The 8,259-nt window shown below is 36.0% G+C and overlaps 1 long non-coding RNA gene across 1 annotated transcript; it reads left to right on the top strand.

Moving 5' to 3' along the window:
- The first annotated feature begins 3,903 nt into the window (after window positions 1–3,903).
- On the top strand, window positions 3,904–6,635 carry LOC126764269 (uncharacterized). Its single transcript, XR_007667851.1, has 3 exons — window positions 3,904–4,951; window positions 5,047–5,539; window positions 5,609–6,635. It is a non-coding gene; the product is annotated as an uncharacterized LOC126764269 (long non-coding RNA).
- The last annotated feature ends 1,624 nt before the right edge of the window (window positions 6,636–8,259 follow it).

The following is an 8,259-nucleotide window of genomic DNA, read 5'->3' on the forward strand; positions in this document are numbered from 1 at the left end:
AAAGGCATACATCTTCTATCCTATCTTGTGTATCTGCACATGCTCTTATGAGTGTATGTATACGCATGTGCGCGTTCAGAAATTGAAATCAAATTTTCATCACTTATCAATATACTTATTACATGTGCGCGCATTGACTTGCATGTTCATACATTCATATATACTTATATGTACATGTCAGAGATGGCTCACTTAATTCCATTTTCACGCAGCAAGTTATGTTCGTCTCTCGGTGGTACAACACTAACTAACCCGTCACGCAGATTCGAAGCACTCATCTATGCCCCTACGAACAGACCTTACTCAGCAGCAGAGTATGTTTCTATCCCTGAACTGCTGTGCGTTCTGAGAACCGTTAGCGACATCGTGTCTTCGCTTGCTGCTCGAACATCTTCGCAGACAAGGTTGCGTAGATTCATATTGAGCAAGGGGTTGCGTAGATTCATATTATTGAGCAAGGTTGCGCAACCTGAATCTATCGCAACCTTTTCCGAACTCGTATAAGAAGTATAACTTCAATAAAAACTGAAATAGTGCACATTTATATATTTCGTTTCAAAAAACAAGCCTTTGTAGCAGAATAGGATAAGCTCACAAAATTTGAGGCCGTCTATAAAAACAGATAGAAACTGGCCCACAAAGAAAGCAATAATGATTAACCATGAAGGAATACAGGTTCATCTCAAAAAGCCAAACAGCCATATAGGAAATGCGGACGTAGAGAGATTGAACAGCCCTGTTGGAGAAACTAATAGGAATTGAGGACACGTTCAAAAGGAACAGTATAGGCAAAAGGAACAAAGAAAGGGAAGACTATATAGAAACAGGGGGAGAAGGTCCAATAAAGAACTACAAAAGAGTACGGCATAAAAATCAACCGTATTACCAAATTAATCCACTACAGAACGTTCATCCGACGAATATAAAAAGAAGAATGAAATTGGCAAATAAAAACAAAAAAGGCATTATTGCATAATTTTGGTAATACCCCAGTGCGTATGGGATTTTCCAAGGATATACCCATGGTCAGTTATGCCTGTCGTAAGAGGCGACTAAAACCTATGCTACATATTAAGAATTTAAATAAACAAATATATCGCTTATTTGCTGCAAGACCGGCATAAGTCAAAAAAATCGATTTGCCAGAAAACGCGTTAAAAGTTTTCAACTGACTCCAACCTTACACGGAAAACAGGAATCATATTCTCTTCTCAAGCGCAGCATATAAGAGGTATTCATATGAATTTTTCACTCAACATGAAGTATGACGAACAATTCTGCATCATTAACTCAAAAATCACGTTTTTTGATTTATGCCGGTCTTGCAGCAAATGAGCGATATATTAATGAACATTTCAATAGATCATTAAACCTGTTGAAAGGGACCATGGAATTAGACAGGAAATAAGTAATAACATCTGTAAATGAAACAACCAAAGAGCAAAATATAATTGAACGAAAACTTTTGTATAATAACCAAATGAACAAACAAAAAATTATAGAAAATAAAATTCCAGAAATACAAGATAACCAAGCGGCGGCAAAGCACAATATGGTGCAAACAAGTATGTTAACTGGAGAAGAAACTGAAAAATATGAAATTACTTTTTACAAATTAAAAATGGCAAAAGTAGGAGTAGTAGTATACAAAAATGAAAAAATAATATTTGCCATTGAACTAAAATTCAAATAATAGCTCCGCTACCAAATAAAAATAAATTACTTATTAATGAAAAAGAAAAAGTTGTCACCAAGATAGGTGAAAACTATTTCAATTATGAAGTGAATAAATCAGTCAAAAATTTAAAATTATATAAAAGCTGTATATTCTCAAATACATGTGAATTTATATTCAATAACACAACCACAATAATATAAGTAAGCGAAGATATAGTAATAATAAAAAATACCAATAACGATGTAAAAAAAAAACAGAACTGCGATGACAGAAAAATCGCACTTAATAATAATTATATAACTAAATTTGTAAATTGTAAATACAAGAACTCAGGAGAGTTCTAACAGTAAAGCTGGGGGAGTTGTATCATCAGATGACTCCACCTCTCCCAGGCTGTTACAACTTAATGTAAGAATAAGTATTTTTTTTTTAAATAATAAAATAATATTATAAATATTTGTCGTTGACAGCGGGAAATGTCGAATCAGCACAACGGCTGTAAGTAAATTAAGCTAAGCATAGTTTAAGAATTAAAGATCATATTTAATAAAGAACCTAACGACAAACCGCACAGTACGGTGAATCGAGGTCTTTTTATTCGTGAAATTCATTTTTTTGTTACAACAACAGAAAACGTAACTCGTAACACATTACCCCTGTCGAAAATTCTACGAAAAAATGCGGCGACTAACAGAAGGTTTCAAGATCGGAGCATACTCTTGTAGACCTCCAAAGGTGATCTAATGACCGATGCGCAGAGCATACTAAAATTACGGAAGGAACACTTCTTCAGCCTGCTGAATGGCAGTGAAAGTATAACGCCAGGAGAATGCGAACCCGATGACGATGGAACAGACATTCCATTGCCCAACCATGAAGAAGTTCCAATAGCAATTACCCTTCTGAAAAACAACAAAGCGGCGGGAGCCGATGGATTACCGGCCGAGCTATTCAAACACAGCGGCGAAAAACTGATAAGGAGCATGCATCAGCTTCTCTGTAGAATATGGTCGGACGAAAGCATGTCCAATGATTGGAGTTTAATTGTGCTTCGCACAATCCACAAGAAGGGAGACCCCACAATCAACCCCAACTACCGTGGGATAAGCCTCCTCAACATTGCATATAAGGTCCTATTGATTGGGAAATATTAAAGACCACCGTCGATAAACTAATTGGACCTTATCAGTGTTGATGCGGACCTGGAAAGTCAACAACTGACCCGATATTCACCTTGCGTCAAATCTTGGAAAAGATCCGTGAAAAGAGAAGACTTCTTCGTCGATTTCAATGCTGCTATTGACAGCACGAAAAGTAGCTGTTTTATGCTTCCATGTCTGAATTTAGTATCCGCGAAAAACTAACACGGTTGTGTGAACTGACGTTGAGCAATACCAAAAGCTCCGTCAGGATCGGGAAGGACCTCTCTGAACCGTTCGATACCAAACGAGGTTTCAGACAAGGCGACTCCCTTTCGTGCGACTTCTTCAATATACTTTTGTAGAAAATGATTCGAGCTGCAGAACTACACAGAGAAGGTGTGTACAGCTGCTAGCGTACGCTGATAATATTAATAACATTTGCCCGAACAACCGCGCCGTTAGTACTACTTCCTCCAGAATGAATAAGGAAGCGAAGCAAATGAGGGCAACACTAAATATCTCCTTCATCGAATAAGCTGCCATTGCACTCGCGACTAGGCTCCGACGTCACTGACGTCAGTATTAGCAGCAACAAAAATGTCAGCCTCGAAATCCTACGCCGGATAACTCTTGCTACTTCGCACTGAGTAGGCAATTGAAAAGTAAAGTCCTCTTTCGGCGAACAAAAACCAAACGCTATAAGTCACTCATTATTCCCGTCCTGCTAAATGGTGCAGAGGCATGGAAAATGGCAACATCTGTTGAGTCGACGTTACAAGTTTTCGAGAGAAACTTTTCGCGAAAAATGTATGGTACTTTGCCTATTACAATGACCTGTATGAGACATATCACCGTCATTTATATAGTTCAGCAAATTAAAAGACAGCGGCTATGCTGGTTAGGTCATATCATCCGAATAGACGAAAACGCACCAGCTCAGAAAGTGAATAAATGTATAGCCACTGTTTGCACCTTTTAATAATGCCGCACTAAATATCCGATTAACGAAAGGTAGTGCTTATGAGGCGCAGTGTAGAATCAAAAGTGTTTATGATCGAATTGAATGTGTCGAATTGTTACCACGTTTATACCACGCATTAATCGAATCCGCATCGACTCAATACGCTTTCTTGCCAAGTGTTTATGCAATAGACTTAAAACCGTGTTCAGTGCAACCGCTTTGTAATGCATGTCGAATCAGCTGTTTTCTGTTGATATTCCTTCATTGGTGTTAAATTCACCGAGATGAACGGAGAAAACAATTCTAAAAACTTGCTTTTTACACAAGAATGATAGAATACAAGATTACGACGACCGCCATTACGAAACGTCATAGTTCCATGTTGAGAAGAAAAAGAGTAAAAATCTGTCAAATGGCTTGCAAATAGTAAATAGAAAAGTAAACACTTTTGTAAATTCGCAAAATATTATTAATTCTTTCGATTTTAATGAAAAGTTTTAGTGAAGCGATTGAATATTGTTGAGTGAAAAGATTTGAATCATTTCTAAAGAAATATATCGGCCTATTGATAATAAAATTGTCTATTAAGTTGTGATTCAAATGGAGAAGACGTTTCTTGTGTTGTATATAAATATATACATATATTATAAGTTCAGATGTATCAGATGTATGAAAATATGATAAAAGAATTGTGAAATTATTAATTTAGTATTAAATATATCATTTCTTTTGCAAAATAACACCCATTTTTTGGCAACTTTTAAATCGGCCGGAAAATTGAAAAACCTCGTTTTCGATCCTTTAATTGCATAATAATTATTACAAAAAGCCACTGCACATTTCATTTTAAAAAATTAATATATTTATGCTTAGAAATTTAAATAAATACAACAGTACACTTACACTGGTTTTCTTCATTTGAACAATTTCCACACATGCTACTCTATTTATTGTGGATGTGCCTAAAACTAATTATATACATATTTTCTCGCAACAATATTCTAAACATTCTACTGAAATTTTTCCTACAAAGACGAATGAATTAATATTATTTTGGGAATTTCAAAAAGTGTTTAGTTTTCTGTTTACAATTTGTATGCATTTCTATGCTTGTTCTTCTCAACGCAAAACTGTTACGTCACGAAATTGTTGAACAATGTATTTGTTTTTGTAAGAATTGTCAAGAGCTAAACCGAAAAAAACTAACTGTAAACTAGTGTCGTAATCTTGTATTCTATCATTCTTGCTTTTTACTTTAATGAAAGCGGTGAAAAGAAAGAGGTCTATTTGTATAAATCAACATTTGACTGCGGATTCAGACATATTCAAGTTGCTTGACAAAAGAAAGGAAAACTTAAAAGAATTTTGGGTTTCACACAGCAATGTTCCAAATTTATTTTTAACAACCAATATGCCGCGAATTCGTAGTTTATAGAAAAGGAAACGAAACGACAACTGTTGGTGGATCCTCAAACAGCCAGTTCGAAGCGTTCTGAATGAGCAAGAAGTCTTTCTTATTGCTTTGTGAAAAACTGGATCCTTTTCTCAGAAGGGACTGTGAGCCGTCACTTTGCCTCTTCCAACAGAGAGATGGTGTACATAAAAGCACAGTTCACAAATACTTCCATTTAGTAGTGAGTGACTTAATACAACTGAAAAATGAAATGATCAAGTTTCCAAAATTGGAAGACGCATTAATAATTGCAAATGAATTCGAAAAGAAGTCTTGTATTATAAACATTATTGGTGCAATTGATGGTAATATTCATCGAATAGCTTAAGCTGGTACATAAATATATGTAGCTAGTAAATCTATAAATTTTTCAGGTACCCATGTTCCAGTCTTGCCGCCAAGTGATGGATTCTTAGATTTTATAAATAGAAAAGGATGGCCTTCGATTGTAATGCAAGGGGTCGTAGATAACAACTATTTATAAGAAGATATGTAGAAAAACGTACATTTTGGTGTAAATTATTAAACATTGTGTTCTATTAATACAGGTTTACAGACGTCAGCGTGAAGCTTCCAGGTAGTACTCACGATGCGACGGTATTTAAGGAATCAGGAATATTCAAAAACTGCTCAACCAGTATTCCAATATACACAAAATTGGTAAATAATATAGAAACGCCTTTATTTCTTGTTTGGGACCCTGCATATCCTCTTCTTCCATGGTTGATGAAGCCATTTATTGGCAACTTAAATGCTGAAGAGGAATCGTTCAATTGCCACTCAGTTGAGTTCCGCACAAATAGTGGTAGTAAACGCATTCGGCAGATTGAAAGGACGCTGGCGATGCATTGCAAAACGAATCGATGTCGACCCTGCTTTCGTTCCACAAGTTGTTCTGGCTTGTGCAATTCTACACAACTATGTTGAGCAGCAGAAGGAATCATATTTGGAGTTCTGGTCCCAATCCGTCCAAGAAGATATACATTACTTACAGCCACAAGATACTATTACAAGTGAGATAATTAGCGAAAGAACCATCCATCCCAAAGATTTGCGAAATAATATTAAAAATTGGCTGAAAGACAATTATCCTTTACGAACATCACATTTCTAACAATTTTTTCCTACTCATAAATATTTCAGTTAGCGGAATCATACTATTGAATATACTCGTATTATTATATTAATTATATGTATGTGCTAACCCCTATTTCCTTAATATAAGAAAATCGCTGTGTAAACTTTAAGAGTTTAAAAACGTGTATTAGAAAATTAAAAAGCTCTTACAATTCATTAAATAATATGACTTAAAAAGTTAACAGCTAATATCAAGGTCATGTTATTTAGCTGGAGATGACTGCGGCGTGGATGCAAAAATACCATTACATTCCGGAGTTGGCGCATCGGCTTGAGAAGTCAAAAAATTACTGAACAATTAATCAGATAGCACTGCACTACGTGATGGAACCCCAATTTGGTAGGGATACCACATTGATGTAAGTGATGGCGGCTGGATCATGCTGACCATGTTTGAAAACATTAGCTGTCTCACGACGATCCTCTTCCAGCATTTTGGCTGTTTCTACGCGATTTTTTTTCAATCATTTTTCCATGGTGCTTAAATAATTTGTGTTCTGCTCCTTTATTGCGCCGATTAAATTGTCCTGAGTCTGCTTCCAGTCTTTGGTAAAAGACTCCATTACCCTTTGGTAGGTTTTCTTTTCTGAAACTTGAAAATGATTGATCAATCAAAACTAGAAGTAACCTGGTCTACATACTTGGATTTTTAAAAGTTTTCAATGAACTTGCTTGAATTTGGGGGGTTCAGATTCAGCTGTGCCATTCTCCGAATTATTGTGTGAGGTGTCCTCTCCCTCTGTCGCTATTGCTGGGCGATGGCTTAAAACTTCATCCAGTAGGTCAAAATATTCGCATGTCTGTCTTTCTGCGCCACTGGTGTTATTATTACGCTTTACTTTATAGTATTCACTTTTTAATGCCTTAAACTTCGTTCTTATTTGTACTGCATCCTTATTATGTCCTTTTGCCTTCAGTTCTCGAGCCACTTCTTCAAATACATTTTTGTTGCGTTTTACCTTACTATCAAGAAGTTTCAACACATGGTTCTCTTTAATTACTGAAAGCATTTCAGTAATTTCTATATGCTTCCATAAATTTTGCTTTTTAATATTATTTTCCATTTCTGATAAAAATTTTTCACTTTTGTATAAATAAATGAGGACAAATCGAAAAGCTCAAATAAATATACGCTTAACTGACAGAGCTGCCGGTTTTAAGTTATTTGCAAAAAAAATAAGTTCTTAGCAAAGTTTTTCATTAAATCGTAATTGCACAAGTAGAAGTCCAAGTTAATTATTGCTTTATATTTAGATTTGGTTAAGATAAATACGAAATAACACAATTTACTAGATTTTCCAGTTTTTTCATGATGTAGAATTATGCATTTTCAATAAGAAAAATATCTGGCAGCCCTGTTCATTTGACTGCCATAAGGCATGTTTCGATAACGTGAGGTGTTTATACGCACCTTCTAACCGAAGCGAGAAATGAAATACCGATTGAAAAATGAGTGCGAGTGAACACACATGATCATTTCAAAGCGTCTTTAAAATGAGTTTATACATATGTTTTGAAGAATAGTGTATTCGGTGACAAGGTATCTGCCTGCCTTCCCTTTGCCCAACCTTTTTTGAGTACATATGTGGGGAGTTGTGTTGGTGTTGTGTTGTAGTGCCATCAGCTGTGTTTAATTAGAGTGCGCCAGTTTTTGCAGTCATTTAAACAGAACCCGCTTAACTCATTTCGACACAGTACCCGCCGGAAGAAGCAGAGGGAGAGGAAGACCTCCATTCCGTTGGAAAGGCCAGGAGGTGAAGGACCTGACTTCGCTTGGAATCTCTAATTAGCCTCACATTGCGAGAGGAAACGACTGGCGCACTGTTTGGCAATCACGACAGCAATATCACGAATTTGTCAAAGTGTCACGTTCTGTGTTAATTTTTGG

Source organism: Bactrocera neohumeralis, unplaced genomic scaffold (assembly GCF_024586455.1).
Source record: "Bactrocera neohumeralis isolate Rockhampton unplaced genomic scaffold, APGP_CSIRO_Bneo_wtdbg2-racon-allhic-juicebox.fasta_v2 cluster09, whole genome shotgun sequence".
In the NCBI taxonomy this organism is placed as follows: Eukaryota; Metazoa; Arthropoda; class Insecta; order Diptera; family Tephritidae; genus Bactrocera; species Bactrocera neohumeralis.